The following is a 16,485-nucleotide window of genomic DNA, read 5'->3' as shown; positions in this document are numbered from 1 at the left end:
TTGAATGTACTAAAAAACCACTGAACCGCACACTTAAAATGGTGAATTTTATGTTATGTGAATTATGTATCAGGAAAAATAAATCCATGAATACCCGTGTCCTACCAAATCCACCTGTTTTAGATTTGTGATCTCTGGCTGTGATGAGATAATAATCTTAAGAACCAGGTTATTTCTTAAAAATTGTGTTGTTTCTACACTGGGAATGGAAGTAAAAGAGGTGATCATGTATGTATGAGAATTTTCTTAAAACAAATACTGTTGTTTCCTCGCCTTGGACAGTTGAAACATTGTGATCAAATGATGAAAGGTATGTATTAAACTCGCACTAAATGTCACATGTAACTTCCTCATTGGACCCATACACATCAGGTACAATACCCCATTTTGCAGATGAAGAATTTGTACTTAAAATCAGCAACTTTTCACTGTTAAATTATGTTTGTGTTTCCCTTAAAGTACACTATGGATGAAAGCCAACTAGCCAGCCAGAATAGGTTTATTGTTTCAATGTTTCTCCTTCAGTACTACAGAGCACGATCTAACAGTTTTATGACCTGCTTACTCTACGTGCTAAGCTAACACATTATTATCCCATTTTCCATTCTCTTGAAGGATCACAGGCAGATAGTAGAGTTTTTCTATTAAAAGCTATGAGACAAGCAGTCTAGAATTACTAGCCAAGATCATCAACTTTAAATTGTATCACGTGCCATCTCTGTTTAAAAGGTCTATAGACCATTTCCCTGATCCCTCAACTTACGTGATGGTTAAAAACAATAGTTATAGTAACAAAAAGATAGTTTGGGGCCCATTACTATTGCTATTACTGCATCTGCAAAAGTACCTGTGGCTATACAGATTCATACAAGTTACACAGGGTTAAGAAAATTCAGTATTAGCAAGACCATCTCTCACACTCTTAGTTCATTATTAATAGAGCTGGAGAGAAAATACACAACTGTTCTCTACATTCACATTCAACTAATAGATATTTACGGTACTTATTAATGGATTTAATTTCACTATGTTTATTACATATAAGCATATTAACTTAATGATTCTAAGTTGTGAGAGCAAGTTGAGACAGGGCTAGATGCCTATATGGATTATTTAGGACCAGCTTTCACTGAGATCAGCTGACCAGTTTGCATCCTGGATGCTGATTCCAACTGCAGACCACCAGTCACTATGGTATGAAATTAAGAGAAATGCAAGCTATCTCCATTTTGAGGGAAAATTAGGTTGACTATAAGAATAAAAACAACAATAAATGCTATTCATATTGTCAAGCAGTTATGGAGTGTTGCTGGAGTCAAGGAGCTTGCCAGCATTTCCCACATTTATGGCTGGTCTGCAACCCCAAGCAAGGTACAGAAGCATGGCACAGTGTTTCCTTGGTATAGGAAGGAGCTGCCCCTTTGCCCTTATGCATTCTCTTTCCCCTGGGGTTTTTCGTCCCTTTATTTAGTATTCACCTCAAAATCCCCAGCATCTGCCTTCTCTGATTGATTCAGCCTGCAGACATCTTGCTCCAGTTAAAATTCTTTGTGGGCAATAGGAACTAGCCCCGACTTTGTTCATCCCTGGAACAAGAGCAGGAGCCCTTACAGCTCTTGCTTCAATACCCTGGGAGTCACAAGCCCCCACTATACTTTCATCCTTGGAGGGTGTCCCCAATGTGAAAATAAAAATAGAACAGGAGAAAGAAGCCCCAGGAGACTTGTTGGCAAGCAGCATTAATGTCAGCCATACTGTGTGATTGATTGCCAAGGTTATACTCTATCCACAGAGAATGAATAAGAGACAGATCATTGGATTTCCACAGTCTCTTGTGGATGACGATTGTAGTAAAAAATATCATCCACTTCTGGGAATTAGAAAACTCTTTGCTATCATTGAAACCAGAAAGATCCCCTACTGGAAGACTCTTTGTTCCACCCACAAGGAACATAGGAAATAGAAATATGAAGCTGGGTTCTGTGTCAAACATAAAGGAATTTTCTGAAATGAATGCAAACCTACAACACTAAAAGGGTTTCAGAATGACAGATTTCTTTTATTTTTCTTTTACTTATTTATTTTCCTTAAGTAGGCTCTAAGCCCAAGGTGGGGCTTGAACTCATGACCCCAAGATCAAGAGTCTTGTGTTCTAGGACTGAGCCAGCCAGGCACCCCTGGGGGACTTATTTTAAATATTCAAGTCATTTATTTACCTTGATAACAGCCTTAGGCAATAGTTACAGGCACCTTTTTTGTAGGTCAACACTCAACAACAATACCATAGTTCTACAGTTCAATGTTTTCTAATGAAAATACAAAAGAACTGGCTTATGGCTCACTGTGATTTTTTGCAGTTAACTCTGTACTTGATGCATTTTGTGGCTAGCTATGTTCTGATTTCACAACTATATATACAAGGTGCAGTGTGCATACAAATGATCACCAAGTACAAAATCTAAACAATCCTGAACTCCTTCCAAATGTAAATTATACTTAAAAAAAACCCAAAAAACAACAACAAAAAAAAACAACTCATTGCTACAAAGAGGCCAACTATGATCACATAGAGTGAACAAGGGCTTAATGTAAATAGGACTTTGATTTGTAGAATCAGCTTTAGTATATAAATAGATATGTAAGAAGGAGCCATGTGAAAAAGAAAAAGTGATTACTAAAAATATGCAACAGAATATTCCCCTAATGCCTAGACAGTTATCTGAAACTAAGTCAAAAAACTAATGAGATACAATCAATTGCAAATATTTAATACAGCACTACAACATAAAATTGTCACAGAGAAATATGTGAGTCCACAAAGACATTACTATGACTGCCTCTCAGGTTATTACTGTGTATGTAAAACACTTTGTTTAAACTCTATGGGTAGTTCATTTCTTACATCGACGATATTAAGAATATTCTCTGAGTTTATTTGAATATGCACGATCAATGAATAAACTACAAGAGTTTAGAGAAAAGAAATGTGGCCACTTTCTTTTCTCCTCCAAATAAAATATTCTGAGCCTTTACAACAATATAACAAAATCGGCTTTTTCTTTATCATGAGGTGGAATGCACACCCAAATACACAGATGTACACAGGCACACGGCTCTCCCTAGTACTATCCTTTCTCTCACAAACATCTAGTCGTCCAGTAAGTTCTAACTTCATAATACATCTCAAGTCCAACCATTTTCAGAGCCTTCACACTTTATATTCTTGTCTTACAACCATTTCTCACCCCTCCTGCCAGAGCCTAATAGCCCTCCCTGTGTCCATTCTGTAGCTCCCAGCCCACATAAGCAGTAGAGAGATTTTTTTTTTATAATACACATCAAATTATGCTCCTTCTCTGTACAGAATCCTCCAGTGCCTTACTAAAACATTCATAATAAAATATAAACTCCTTTTCATGGGCTATACTACCCTATATATCCTGACCCTTGCCTACCTCTCCAGCCTCACGACCCACAACTTTCTGTTCACTCTACTCCAGCTATACAGAGCTTTTGCTCCTCAGTCACATCCAGCATGTTCCTGCCTCAGGGTCTTTGCACTTGTTACACCCTCTGTATAGGTCCTTTGGTGGGGGAGAAGCTTCATTGAGATATACTTTGCATACTGTACAATTCATCCATATAAAATGTACAATTCAATGCTTTTTTTAGTGTATTCACAAGCCTGTGCAAACATCACCACTATCAATTTTAGAACATTTTGTCCACACCAAGATATCCTATAATTATTCACAGTCACTCTTCATTTTCCCTTATCCCTCTGAAGCCCTAGACAACCATAAATCTTTCTGCCTCTATCATAGTTTTTCTGTTCTGGACATTTCATGTAGAAGATGCAATCACACAATACATGATCTTTGTGACTGACTTCTCTCACTTAGCATAATTTTCAAGGTTTATCCATATTGTAATAGGCATTAATACATCATCTTTAAAAATTTATGTATTTGAGAGTGAGTGAACACGAGGTCGGCGAGGGGCAGAGGAAGAGGGAAAAGCGGACTTCCCACTGAGCATGGAAGCTGAGAAGGCTGGGCTTGATCCCAGGACCATGAGATCATGACCTGAACCAAAGGTAGACACTTAACCAATTGAGCCACCCAGGTGCCCCAATACATCATTTTTTATTGCTAACACACCACTGTATGAATACACATTTTATTTAAGCATTTATTAGTTGATGAATATTGGGTTGTTTTTACTTTTTGATTATGGATAATGCTGTTGTGAATGTACATGTATGGATTTTTGTAGGGATATATGTCCTCATTTTTCTTGGGTTGGAACTGCTGAATCATTTAACTATGTTTAACATTTTGATGAACCACCAAAGTGTTTTACAAAGTGCCTGTGCCATTGTACATTCCCCTTAGGATAAAATTAAAAAGACTACTAATATTAAATGTTGGCAAGGATTTGGAGGAACTCTTGCGCATTGCTAGTTAGACTGTAAAATAGTTCAACTGTTTTGGGAAATCTACCTGGCAGTTTTTCATGAAGTTAGACATACACCTACTTCTACAACATGGCAATTTTACTTCTAGGTATTTGCCTGAGTCTGAGCAAAATATCTGGGGGGAAAATTAAAACAAAAGTTAATACAAATGTATGAACTTCAAATATCATAAATTAACAGAGAATAAGCAGAGTGAGTTTACACTTAGCATGTCATACCAGTTCATTTTTATATCATTGCATCAGGATGCAAAACATTAGTTCCATAAAATGTTTTATTTCAAAAATATACTCAAGAAATGTGAAGAAAACAGCCATACAAATACCATATAATTTTATTCATATGTGGAATCTAAAAAAACAGAATAGTTAAGCAAACAAAAACAGATCTAGACCTATAGAGAACAAACAGATGGTTGCCAGAGGGAAGGGAGATGAGCAAAATGGGTGCAGGGGTGTGAGAGACCCTGGTACCAGTTATGGAATGAATGAGTCACAGGAATAAAATGCACGGCATAGGGATAACAGTCGCTCTAATAGCAGTGTGTGGTGACAGATGTTAGCTATACTTGTGGTGAGCATAGCATAGCACATAGAGATACTAAATTGCTATGTTGTATACCTGAAACTAAGGTAACATTGTATGTCAACTACACTCAAAGAAGAAGGAGAAGGAGGGGGAAGAGGAGGAGAAGGAGAAGAAAAACACAGCTATGCAGGTGTTTTGTTTTGTTGTTTTTTAATAGTTCAAAGACTAAAAGTCAAAGGCAATGATAAATGATAATCCTCTTTGGAGGATGTGTTATGACTGGGCGCTACAAGGCTGGTTTGAATCTAATAATTTGAGGTGCTTATGAAGGACATGGGAGAGGTGATGAACAACATGTTAATTAAATTTATTGTTACTATTAAAGTAGGAAGTGTTAAAAATATCAGTAAAGAAAGGCGATTACAACTGGCTAAGGAGTGTGGAAGTTAAAGAAAAAGTAACAAAAGGACCATTATTCTGGTATTTGTGTGTGCATTTTCAACATATAATGATGCATATTAAAAATTTAAGAGCAACCATAAATAATCTGAGACAGGGACCTAAGAATAATATTACTATAAGTGTGTAAATAATGGCTGGCCTTCCTCCAAGAGATTTATTTAACAGGTTCTTCTCAGTCCACTGTTCCCTACCGTGGAATAGATAGAAGCACCTTGATTTATTCTCCCCAGTCGTCCATCGATAAAATCATTGTATGCTTAGTGCCTAGTTCAGGGCAATCACATCTCTTAGGGGAACAAAAAGAATAAATAACAGAAAGCAAGTGATTTTGCATTCTGCAAGTAGTTAGTGAGAACTTCTACAAATCACCCTGAACTACCCACGCAAGATTCCGCCTCTTACCTATGGGGACCAGGCTCACCCAAAAACGATGAGGTCTGGTAAGGCAGAGTTTTTTAAAAAATTATGCTAGATTCATCTATAACTAGTTCTTGACAAAGCCTATACACATAGCATATAATTAGATAAATTTATAATGTCCATGATTTATTGATATTGAAGATTTGCATGGATCCACAAAAAAAAAAACCCAAAACCAAAACCAAAACAAACAAACAAACAAAAAAACATACAATCCCATGATGTTTTCCAGGTAGAAAGAAACTAAGAGCCAATTCAACTTCATGAATTCATAAGGAAATTGTGCCCTTACAAAGTAAAGGAATGGGCCCAAAGCCAGAACCACAACTGGGACATACATCACTTTAAGCCTTGGGCTTTTCCCAATATCCCCCACCGCCCACAAATGAGGATCACTCCCTGGAATGGAAACTGAGTAGCCATTTCATCTACACTACATTATCCACTATCTCTTTAATTCATGGCTGGCCTTGGTATTCAACTATAAACATGACAATTATGTTGATTTTTTTTTTTAAGATTTTTTATTTATTTATTTGACAGAGATAGAGACAGCCAGCGAGAGAGGGAACACAAGCAAGGGGGAGTGGGAGAGGAAGAAGCAGGCTCATAGCGGAGGAGCCTGATGTGGGGCTCGATCCCACAACGCCGGGATCACGCCCTGAGCCGAAGGCAGACGCTCAACCGCTGTGCCACCCAGGCGCCCCAATTATGTTGATTTTTAAAAGATAGATAAAAATAAAACTAATAGCACAGAAGAAGAGTATTTTTTTGAGTATTTCTATCTTAAAAAAATAAGGAGAAACTAAGTGTGATGATCAATTAAGTAGAAACAAAGGATTGAGCAGATTTTGTGGGAAAAAATTTCCAAAGGCAAAATGTCCTAGAACTAAAAGAAAAAGAATAAAGCAGGGTTGGAAACATATATACTGTGTTCATTAGCTATTAGACTGTGCAATAGCAGGGTAGGACCAACCTCACTTAAACTATTCAAAATAATTGAATAAATATGGTGATTAATGCTTTGATTATACTAAAAATATGCTTATGTCCTTGGAATTAAATATGCAATAAAAATGCATTGTTAATATTCAATCACGTTGTTCTTAAGCCAAGAATTCTCTCATTAAATATGCTCAATATTCAAGTCTGGAATATTCCCTTGAAAATTAGCAATATAGGGCATTGGTTGAATTGGGAGAATGTGTTTCTACAGAATTAATGTCCAGGAATATTAGAAGTGACATAAATTAATAGCTGTATAACCAGAACTACAGCATCTTTTTTTTTTCTTCATTACTGTCATTAATCTCTCTTTGTAATAGACTGTAATGTAGCAGCCTCAACTATTTCAGCCAGATAGTTCTACGGCAGCTGTTTAGGGTTGGGGGTGGTTCATGGCATATAGTGATGGACCAAAGATAAATTTTCTCTTACTTTTATGTATCTACTCTACCCTCACCACTCTTTAATTCTAGACTGAAGGAAGAGGAAGGTAATACTTAGCTTCTGCTAGGGAGGTAGATTATCTTTTACCTTTTTACAGATGAGGGAATTGAACCACAAAAGATAAGGAATCTTTTCCAAAGTTACACAAAGAATAAGTAGGAGCTCTGATCTTATGCACAAACCCATGCTCTTTCCATTACAAAAATATGACTCTTCATAATGCTGGGATAGATGTCAGGGGTGGGTGGAGAAGAGATGAGAACTGTGGTTGCTAGGACATTTTCAGTTAACTGAACACAGTATAAATAAGAGGAGCAAATAGATTTAAGAGAAAAAAACCATAGGCTTCCAAGTCAAGCAGACAAAGCTGTAGTCTTGTTCTGCCACTCGCTAGTCTTGTTAAATTGGGAAAGCCCCTCAACATTTCCTCATCTTGTTTCCTCATCTTGTTTCCTCATCTGTGAGACATGGTGATAACACCATTTCTCTCATAGCATAGTTGAAATGAGTAAATATAAAGCATTTATCACAGTGTCTAGTACTACTAATTGTTTAGTAATTGTGAACTATTTCTATTTTTTAAACTATTTAAATCAATATTGCCTTTTTTTTTTTCTTTTTGAGGGAGAGAGGGAGTGGCAGAGGGAGAGGGAGAGAGAGAATCTTAAGCAGGCTCCACACCCAGTACAGAGTCCGACGTGGGGCTCAATCTCACAACCCTGAGATCATGACCTGAGTCAAAATCAAGAGTCAGAAGCTTAAATGACTGAGCCACCCAGGTGCCCCACTATTCCTATGATTCTTAATAAATTCTTTACATTTATAGAAAGCTTCCTTCTTCTAAGCAGCATTAAAGATGAGGTGGAAATTAATGGACATACTGGTACAGAGAAAAAAAAATCACCTTTTCTAGATTTTTCCTAAACTATAATTCTTAAAATATTTTGGGGGCCCAGCCATCTGTTTTTATAATTACAAGCCAAAGTCTCTAATGTGGTAAAATTTTAGTAACAGTAGTCCAGTAGGCCATATAGTATAGGTCCATCATTAGGAGAAAGACTAATCTAGGTGCTCCTTAAGTTCCTTGCTAACTTCCAGTTTATTAGATGTCAAACATGCATTGGTACATATTGGTAGGATTTTTTTTTCCTCCAGAAAAGTAGGTTATACCTGTTATCGGAATGCATTTTGGAGGGTGGCATCCCGATGGTCACATCACACATCAACCATGAAGCAAACCACAAAGTACAAATGATACTAAATACCTTTTTGGGAAAATGTCTGGTTTTTTGACCACAAAGACAGACTTCATCTCAAAACCTCTGATGCAGGTAGAAAAGCTCCTGGTGTGGCCTCTTACTTGCCTTTGAACTTAATAGTATTCTTACACATTACCACAATATCCTAAGTATTTTGTCATTAAAATTGTGTAGCTTTAAAAACAAGCAAACAAAAAAAAAATTGCTAGCCCTTTGATGTTTAGACTGAAAAGGACTGCAAGGAGTTTTAGTAACCGTAAGGAAGCCATGAATCACTCCTGTCCATTGATTTAATACTAGTTCTGGATTAGACAGAGGGTGGTTAGACCAGATGCCTTCAGGTATAAAGTCAATGGCTGTATGCTAAACAGATCAATTTAAAGCTGAAGTCAATTTAATAAGGAGACGGAATAGAAGATTTACAAAAACATCAATAGAATACCTTATTCTATAATTTCTAAAGAATGGATTATGCAAAGATTTGTGGAAAGGTTATCTCATGGTCTTAAAATTCTTTGACTGTTTTGTTTTTCATTCAATTAAATTTAGACTCTTTTCCCCTAATCCAGAGATATCACTGTTTCTTTTTGATCTACTAAACTGATATAACAAATTTCTCTTAAGGATTTTAATCAAACGTAGTTGAAAATTTGTGAATTATAATACTCTTTGATCAATGATGGTTTCCTATTTTCTCCTATCACAGAAAGCAAGCATCTACCTTGCATATAAACATATAATTATATGTATTAAATCTTTCTTTTGGACTCAGTTCGCATCCACTCAAATAAAGGAAAATTGAATCTGCCTGAACTTTTAGGTCCTATCAGCTTAATGTGACTATGTATTTTGATAGGGCCTAGATGCTGTCAAAATGTTAGGGTCTAATAATATTTAATGATGTCTTTTCCACTAAAAATTCCCCATCTGATTGAGATAGAGGTTTCTCAAATTGTGATCTGTGGATCAGTTGCAATGAAATCACCTGGGAATGGTTGTTTAAAACGCAGATTCCTGGGTCCACACCAGATACAGCAAATCAGTTTGAGAGGTTAAGGGCATCACAAATTCTGCATTTTAAAGAAGCTTACCAGATAATTCTTATGCACAATAAAATCAGAAGCATTGTACAGATATGGTACCCAGGTTTTAAATGGTAGCTGCTATATAAAACTGTGAAGAGAGCCAAGTAACAAATACAAGAATTATCTTTCCTGTATATCTCCAAGATGAAAATGGTAATAACAGTTTATGAGCCTTGGCACAATTCAGTCACTCCTTTACATAACCTTTTACAAGGTACTTAATCTTCCTAAATCTTCATCTCCTGATATGATAATAGTATCTATGTAACAAAGGTATTGTGTTTGTTTACATTATATATCTCTTTAATTCCACAGGTCCCTGTGAAAATGACAAATAGTGACACAGTTCTATCTTTTCTATTTTGCAAATGAGAAAACTGGAAGCTAATAAATAGTCTACGGGCCTTCAACCAAATAACCATGTATCTTGTCCCATTGTAGTGCCTGATTCAAACTGTATTCTGTGGTTACCATTTACCAAATTTACCACAATTATTCTTTAAAAATTATAGTCACCATTTTTGCTAGAATTTTTTTTTAAAACAGCAAAATGCATAAAACAAACTATAACTTGTTCTATAGTTGACTTCGGTCATATTGCAGAAGGGGGTTTGTGACATTGACAAACAAGAAAAAACAGTGCCCTTATGTCTTATATCACTCATCTCAGTAATGTCTTATTTTTCTTACTAGATTGCAAACTCATAGAGGGAGCATCCTCTCTTCTCTACAGACATTAACAACACTTTGCATATAGACATATTTCAATAAATAGTTTTAGAATGCGTAAATTGATTTTTATTTTGCATCTCTTTACATTTTCATGTCTGTTTTACTCTAGGTAGATGTGGAATATGGTGTTCCTTCTGCAATTACTTTGACCATTTAGTTATTTATTCTGTTAGGTTGTATTTTTAATAAATGGCAAAACTTTATAAGAGATTTAGTGGAAATAATTACTCAACAATCTTATTTACTAAACATATAATAATTACTTCCAATTGTTCAAGGGGCTTTAAGTATTACCAGAGTATTTCAAGGAATACATACACAATGTATAGTAATAATGAAGACTATATATAAATTGTGTATGTACAGTAATAATAAAGGCTATTATTCACTGGGTGCTTATTATATAATCAGACCCTGTAAGATACATATTAAGAGCCCTACTTTACTAATAAATCCCACTTTGCTTTTAAGTCTCCGAGTAAGTGACCTGAAGTCACAAAGGGTTCAATCTATCTAATGCTTTATACATAAATGTGAAAATTCTTTGGAAGGTGTCATGGGCACTTTGGGCTTTCCTAGTGCATTAAGGTAGGAAGAAACTTTAGAGAGGAGCTAACCTATCCATTGACTGCAATTTGTAGATTCTGTTTCCTGACTCCTGAGTCCTGAATCCTCCAGAGTCAGGGGGCTTTTGGCTTCTTTAGGCCATGCCATTATTTTGTGGAGCATGGTTAACTTTCCAATTTCAGGGGATCTCACTCTGCTGACAAAGATCACTAGATACAATGGCAGCTACCTTTTTTTTTTCTCTAAAGCTTTTATAATGACCTACTGATTATTTCAATAGCCTCTAGTGTCCCAGATAACCAGGGCCTGAGCTAAACATTAATCTTCAAAATGTATAAGTTGATGGAGGCATCATTTTCACGTAAATTGGAATCATAGTGTGGAGCTCACTGTAGGCCTATCCTACTATATCCCAATCATTTTTTGGTGAAATTCATTCTTCCAGGGATGTTGACGGACTGCTTGTGTAACAGTAGCAGCATAGAGTCAACTAACAGAGTCAAACCCTTTAAGAATGCTGAAAAAAATACTGGACATAAAGGTACTTTCATTAGTCCAATATTTGTATGTCACTCAGGAGAAGTGCCAAACATAGGCCCATTGTTGAAGCCCTTGGTGATTCCCTGTTTAGTTGTTTATTTTAATCTCCCTTTAAGTTAGATACTTAAAATACCAATCCAGGGTCATGAAGATATATAAAATAAACAACAAATCTCATTAGTAATATCTGATTCAATCATATGAACTAAAGCTACTGAACCAAGGAAGTTCTGGAAATCTAGAACTTTATAAAAGCTACATTTGCATTTTCTTGGAGGTATTTCTCAGAGCTTTTGTGAAAGACTTTTACGAGACTCATTTTCAGGATTTATTGATTGTTTTTATTTTTGTTGTTTTATGAACTCTTAACTCTCATGGTATAAAGTGCCCTAGTTGCTTTTTGGTACCACATGAGGTTTGGATGACTATAAATCTATAGGAAATATATAGAAAATAACCCATTGGTCTTAGCTGAAGTGGGGGAATTATTCCAATGCCACTGGCATACATAGCAGAAATGGGCCCCCTGAAAAATTACAATAGAATAACCATTTTCATCTTCAATGAGTGAGTAGACATTAAAAAGTAGCTAGGATCCTAAAGGCCCTAGAAAATTCAGATCTCAGAGGCAAAGAAATCTGCCTGACAGAAAGGTATGTATTTTGAAAAGTATACATTTAAAAGTACATATTTAAAAGTACACATTTAAAGGAAAAAGGTATAAAGAATTTTAAAGACTTAACATCTGGGTCAATGTTTTATTAATTAAAAACTGCATATTCATTTAAAAGTATTTATTGACTACTAATTGAAAGCCAGACAGTGAGAATGGGAATATTGACTAACTTGTCAATATACTGTAATTGCATAACTATTTGTCAATATACTATAAATAGATGGCAGCCTAAAATGATATGGAATTAGGGGAAAGACACCAATACAACCAGTGTTATTTTTTTAATAAATACTTTTGGATAAACAAGTATTTTCTATATTTTAGGCAATGTAGTAAGTGCTAAGAACACAGTGTAAGAAATGAGTAGACTCATATATCCACACATATCCAGAGTCCCTACCTTCTGGTTGTTTTCATTGTAAGGCAGGAATAAAGAATAAATAAGCAATTAAGAAATCATGGGATGAGTGCTGTGAAAGAAGCACAAAATGAGAGAGCATCTAGCCTATTCCAGGAATCAGGCAAAACTTTCTGGAGTTAATTGTACATGAGCCAAGTCTTAAGAGTAAGAACTTAGCTAAGCAAAGATTATGGGCAATAGCATTGCAGGCAGAGAGAACAGCATTTGTGAAAAGATCTAAGAAAGAGAGTCATTGGCACTTATAGGTACCTTCTCTCCTTATAATTAAGCAGAGAAGGTGAGGAACAAAAAGCAAGGAGTAAAGCTCGTCTTTGTAAGCCATATTAAGGAAGTGTATTTTATCTTAAAGACAATGTAAATTTATTAAAGGGAGGAGATGAACTTGTTCACATTTATATTTTAGTAAGATCACTTTTGAGGTAGGACAGAAAGGGGAAGGGGGAGAGTCAAAAAATAAGTGGGAAAACTAGGTAGACTGCAGTCATTAACAGGAAAGACCACGTGATGATGAACTGAAGTAATGACAACAGAGAGGAGGAGGAGAATGAATAAAAAGACATTAAGGAAATTGACATTATTTGGACATCACTGGAAGAGGGCAATTTTAAAGAAAAGGGTCAAGAAGGATGGCATCCAACTTTCTGACTTAGGCAATCATAGATTAAGTAACAAAGGAATGGGAACAAGTCCTAGACTGCAGAGCAGAGCTCAGTTTTTGGCATTTTGTGTTCTAGGTATCTGTGGGAAATATTCAGGCCCTTGAATATAAAGATCTGAATCACAGGCAAGAATTCTGGGATGGAAATAATGATAGTAATGAATAACTCACATTTTTGAGCACTTAATATGGGTCAGGAATGACTCTACACATTTGAAATATATCTACAACTTGACCACGATTGTTCTATTTTCCCATCTAATTGATTACAATGAGCTGAGGCACAAGTTAAGTTTCTAAGGTCACACAGATATTGCGTGGCGCAAGGTTGGTCAAGATTTTCCTGGAATCCTTGGTAAGCAGTTAAAAGGGAAGAAAGATAAACAGGGGGAAAAATTACAGTAAATATGAATAAGAGATAAGGAATGAGAAGTAATAGGTATAGGTTACTGTTTCCTAACACAAGTACCTGGGTCTTACCAGCCACTGAAGATAAAATGAGATGACACTAACTTCTTTTATTTGTTGATTCCTATATAACCACAAAACAATCATCAAAATCCAGAAATTGGCATTGATAAGGTACTCCCATCTAGTGATGATACTCCATCCAAGCTTTAACAAATGTCCCAATGTCATTTATAGCAAAAGACCTCCAGTTCAGAATGACACATACTTAGTTGTCATTTCTCTTCAGTTTCCTTCAATCTAAAACCTTTGTCTTTCCTTGGTTTTCAAGGACTCAGTAATTTTGAAGATTACAAGCCAATTATTTTGTAAAATATCACTCGATTTGAATTTATCTGGTATTTACTCATGATTAGATCTGGATTACACATCCTGGGTGGGCATAGGACAGAAGTGGTAAGTGTGTTTTCTCTGCATCTATCAGGTAGTACATTACTTCAATTGTTCCCATAATAGACAATGTTAAATTTGATCTCTTCTTTAAGGTAATGTCTGCCTGGATAGCAACTGCAGTTGTTCTTCATCTCTTTGTAATCAGTCAGTATTTTATGGGGAGGTATTTGAGTTGTATGAATATCCCATTGATGAACAAATATTTGATTTACTTATTTAGACCAATATGAACTCATGGGTTGCTATTTTATTTAACTGGTTATGATTTATGCTATTATTATTTTGATTGTCAAATTATGCCATACTTAACCACTGGAAACCACTGGTCAGAACTAGCTGGCTTCTATGCTCTTTGTTGTGTCTGTATCCTTCTTTTAGCATAGTCTGACTTTTTTTAAAAAATAATTTTTTATTATGTTATGTTAGTCACCATACAGTATATCCTTAGTTTTTGATGTAATGTTCCATGATTCATTATTTGCATATAACAGCCAGTGCACCACGCAATACGTGCCCTCCTTAATACCCATCACTGGCCTATCCCAATCCCCCACCCCCCCTCCTCTCTGAAGCCCTCAGTTTGTTTCCCAGAGTCCATAGTCTCTCATGGTTCATTCCCCCCCTGCTTACCCCCGCTTCATTCTTCCCTTCCTTCTCCTACCGATCTTCCTATTTCTTATGTTCCATAAATAAGTGAAATCATATAATTGTCTTTCTCTGCTTGACTTATTTCACTTAGCATAATCTCCCCCAGTCCCGTCCATGTTGCTGCAAATGTTGGGTAATCGTTCTTTCTGATGGCTGAATAATATTCCATTGTATAAGTGGACCACATCTTCTTAATCCAGTCATCTGCTGAAGGGCATCTCTGCTCCTTCCACAATTTAGCTATTGTGGACAAGGCTGCTATGAACATTGGGGTGCATATGGCCCTTCTCTTCACTACGTCTGTATCTTTGGGTTAAATACCCAGTAGTGCCATTGCTGGATCATAGGGTAGCTCAATTTTTAACTTTTTAAGGGACCTTCACACTGTTCCAAAGTAGCTGGACCAACTTGCATTCCTACCAACAACGTAGGAGGGATCCCCTTTCTCCACATCCTCTCCAACATTTGTTGTTTCCTGCCTTGTCAATTTTTGCCATTCTAACTGGCATAATGTGGTATCTCAATGTGGTTTGATTTGAATTCCCCTGATGGCTAATGATTTTGAACATTTTTTTATGTGTCTGTTAGCCATGTGTATTTCTTCATTGGAAAACTGTCTGTTCATATCTTCTGCCCATTTTTTTAATTGATTATGTGTTTCCCATGTATTGAGTTTGAGAAGTTCTTAACCTCGATGTGAGACAGGAATCCATCAAAATCCTAGAGGAGAACATAGGCTGCAACCTCTTTGACATTGGCCACAGCAGCTTTTTTCATGATACATCTCCAAACGCAAGAGAAACAAAAGAAAAATGAACTTGTGGGACTTCATCAAGATAAAAAGCTTCTGTGCAGCCAAGGAAACAGTCAAAAAAACTAAGAGGCAGCCCACGGAATGGGAGAAGATATTAAGATATTTGCAAATAGTCTTTCTAACAAAACAAAATTCCCAGGATCATCTTGTACTTTCTCCGTTGACTACTGGTAGCACACTTTTTCTCAAGGAACCCTGTTTCTTTTTAGAGAATGGTAGGTAGAAACCAGATCATGACACCCCTTCCATTGAAGTATTGCTGCCCAGGCCCTTAAACTCCCATTTCCTCCATTGCCGGATTATACCTCATTCTTGAATAATTAATGGAGGGATATTTAACAACTTCAGAGAAAATATCCTCCCCATTCATAGGAACATAGCCTTTCCTTATGGACAATTTATTCAACATCAGTACTTTCTGCATCAATCAGACTTATCTAACACTGGATATTGGAACCAGTCTGGTTCCTTCTTTCTACTACTTTTCAATACCACATGCAGGCAATGTGCCTGATAATGATTTCATATTCTTTCTACAGACATCTGTCTTAATTATTTATCCCTTCCTTAATTCTTGAATAAGAATGCCCGAAACTCCCCCCCCACAAGAACAAGCAACACTTTGCAGTACTGGGCACTCTAAATTTATTCAAGACCAAAAAATAGTTCTCATCTCCTCCCACCACATAAACAAACACAAAGAATATCTCAGAGATGTTAATCTTCTCCAGGAACATAGAACAATTTATATTTAAATTCTCATTCTAAAAAATCTGTCAGATTTGGGTTAATAGTGTTCTATTCTCCACAAGAACAATAGGTAAATACTTGTTTTATATTTATCTAATAAAAGGGTCCAATTCAGTATTTTTTTCCCAGAGCAAAGGA

This window comes from Ailuropoda melanoleuca, chromosome 1 (genome assembly GCF_002007445.2).
Source record: "Ailuropoda melanoleuca isolate Jingjing chromosome 1, ASM200744v2, whole genome shotgun sequence".
Classification (NCBI taxonomy): domain Eukaryota; kingdom Metazoa; phylum Chordata; class Mammalia; order Carnivora; family Ursidae; genus Ailuropoda; species Ailuropoda melanoleuca.
The sequence above is the reverse complement of the archived record's forward strand: the minus strand, read 5'-3'. Positions refer to the sequence as shown.